The sequence below is a fragment of the Rhyacophila brunnea genome, unplaced genomic scaffold, assembly GCF_057557595.1.
Source record: "Rhyacophila brunnea isolate RB1 unplaced genomic scaffold, BYU_Rbru_1.0 scaffold_16, whole genome shotgun sequence".
Lineage (NCBI taxonomy): Eukaryota > Metazoa > Arthropoda > Insecta > Trichoptera > Rhyacophilidae > Rhyacophila > Rhyacophila brunnea.
The window spans coordinates 37,565,936-37,568,649 of NW_028232816.1; the positions used below are offsets into that span (position 1 = coordinate 37,565,936).

At 29.3% G+C, this 2,714-nt stretch overlaps 1 non-coding gene across 1 annotated transcript; it reads left to right on the forward strand.

Moving 5' to 3' along the window:
* The first annotated feature begins 2,102 nt into the window (after positions 1 to 2,102).
* On the forward strand, positions 2,103 to 2,175 carry TRNAV-AAC (transfer RNA valine (anticodon AAC)). The gene has a single exon. It is a non-coding gene; the product is annotated as a tRNA-Val (tRNA).
* The last annotated feature ends 539 nt before the right edge of the window (positions 2,176 to 2,714 follow it).

Below are 2,714 nucleotides of genomic sequence, written 5' to 3' on the forward strand. Positions count from 1 at the left end.
ATTTTTCGGTTACAATTATTTCTACCCTGTATAATAATCTTTAATATTGACAAAATACCGCACAGTTTCAGCAGCATTACCTACCTACCCTTGTATGTTCATCATCTTCCCTTACACTTGGGGAGATAAAAGTTAAAGCAGGATTATTTCGAGGGGTATAAATCAACTGGACATGCTGAACAAAATAATTTATCTCATACAAAAAAAAATATATAATAATATGACGATAGAATTTTTTCCTAACACTTGAATAAGAATTACGTCCCCGAATAAACGTACTTCTTACCTATATAATATATAATATCTGTAATATATTAATTTATTCAATGATAATTATATACTTATTGATTTATTATTAGTTATGTAAAATCGAAATAAAGATCAACGTCATGCATCCATCAAAATGAAATAAGAGTTGCGAAATGTTTAATTAACATGCAACACTGCGTTCCACGATCTATATTTTTACCATATTTTAAAATTCTGGTTGGCCAACATTTTTTTAAATTTATAATTATTAAAAATTTAACTGTTATATTATTACACAGTTGTAAAAATCAATAATTGTTTTATCAGTGAGTAAATGGATTCAACACACGAACATAGTAGTATAACATGCAGTGTTTTTATAAATTGTAAGTATATTATTTTCTATTGACATGGCAATGAATTCATATGTTATAATCTTCTTCTTCTTCTTCTTTCTCGGCACTACATCCCGGGGCGGGATTTGGCCTCCTCTACAATTTTCCTCCACACGCTCCTTTCCCTGGCTGCTCCTCTCCAGTCTCCAGCCCTCCCCATCTTTCTCCAGTCCTCTTCGATACAGTTAGCCCACCTCTTCTTTGGTCTGCCCCTAGACCGTTTCCACTGTGGGATCCACTTGGTCATGATTTTTGGCGTCCTGTGCTCAGGCATTCTCTCAACTTGTCCAGCCCACCTTAGTCTTTGGGATCGACAGAATTTCACCACCGTTTCATGTTTTATTAACTCTTCTAACTCGTGGTTCATTTTTATCCTGTAACTTCCATTTTCCAATGTGGGCCCGAAAATTCTCCTGAGGATCTTTCTTTATATGTTATAATATTATACATATTATATTCACCGTTTAAAGTGATTCCTTTACTAAACCTTTTTTAAAAAGACACCTAGCGGATAAATACGAAGCATACAATTTGAGACATTTTTTTTGGTAATTTACAATTTCAACTATATTAATTAATAAATATGTATCTGAAAACATTAAAAAGAAAAATATTTTTTATTTTAAGTCAAAGATAAACCTACAATTTAAGAAACATGTTAATTTGGTGCAGGGTCCTACGTTATTATTGCATATTATTTATAGTCATATTTATTATTAAATTTAGTTTATTAAGTTTTCTATTTTTTGTGATCAAGATCGAGTCATAGTTTTAATATTTTTTTATATTCATTTTAAAAACATTGACTTTTATAAAAATATAAATGTTTAGATATAACTTGAAATCCTTTTTATTTATATCAAATCTTATTTAGGTATGGTCCCAATATAATACTCAATAGGTACTCAAAATAATGAAGCAAACTTAAAACTATAGGTAAGTATTTAATGCATAGTTAAAATATGGCACTACACGATTTTCACTGTTTAGATTCATTACCCGTCGTATGCGCATACCGTTGTACGCAACATGCGTGTCTACAGTTGTTAGCACCGAATATTATGTGGGCAAATAACGTATATTTAGTGATTAGTGATGTTCTATATTATTCATCTCATCTTTAGGTAGACAGCTCACAGGAAGAAAGACAATAATAATCAACATTTACGAAAAATAATCAAAATACTAAAATGAATTTTAAATACCTACTCGTACTAAAAAAATATAGCGTATTGTATTTATTTTGTGATCAAAACTCCATTTTTACAAATATTGGGATTGTGTACTCTATAATACCTACAGACTATTAAAAAAATGGTAACACTGCGATTAGAGATTAGGGATATATTATATAATTTAATAACGATAGTAAATATATTTATTAATAATCTAGGTGTATTAAGACGTTTTTAGTATATTGTTTTTTTATTATTTATAAATCATGCCATTACGGACATCGTTTCCGTGGTGTAGTGGTTATCACATCCGCCTAACACGCGGAAGGCCCCCGGTTCGATCCCGGGCGGAAACATTTTTTTAATACGTATATTATATATTTTTTTCCCGTATTTTATTTATCTAAATAATATACATGAATTCAAAAACTATTTCTGTTTTTTTAATCAACAAGTTACAATTACTTCACAAAATACTTACACAAATTATGATGAGAATAAAAACTATTGTCATTTATTTTGTTTTTAGTTTAGAAATTGTGGCAAATTGTATCTGAATTTATTCTTTAGCGATCATTTTTTTAACCACCATAAACCTTTATTTTATTTTCTACACACATGACACTAACGTAATTTTTTTCCATTGTTGAAACAATATTAATTATTAAGTCAATACATTTAATGTTATTACCATTTTTGGCACAGGCTAAATGTTCTTTGATCCTAGTGTTAAAAGATCGTCCCGTTTGTCCAACATATTTGGCATCACAAGAGTCACAACTTAATAGATAAATTACACTTTGGTTAAGTTTATCTAATCTATCTTTAGTATTCACCAGCATTGAATTCAAATTTTGTGTGTTGTAAAATGTTACATTGAAAAGATTTTTATCTA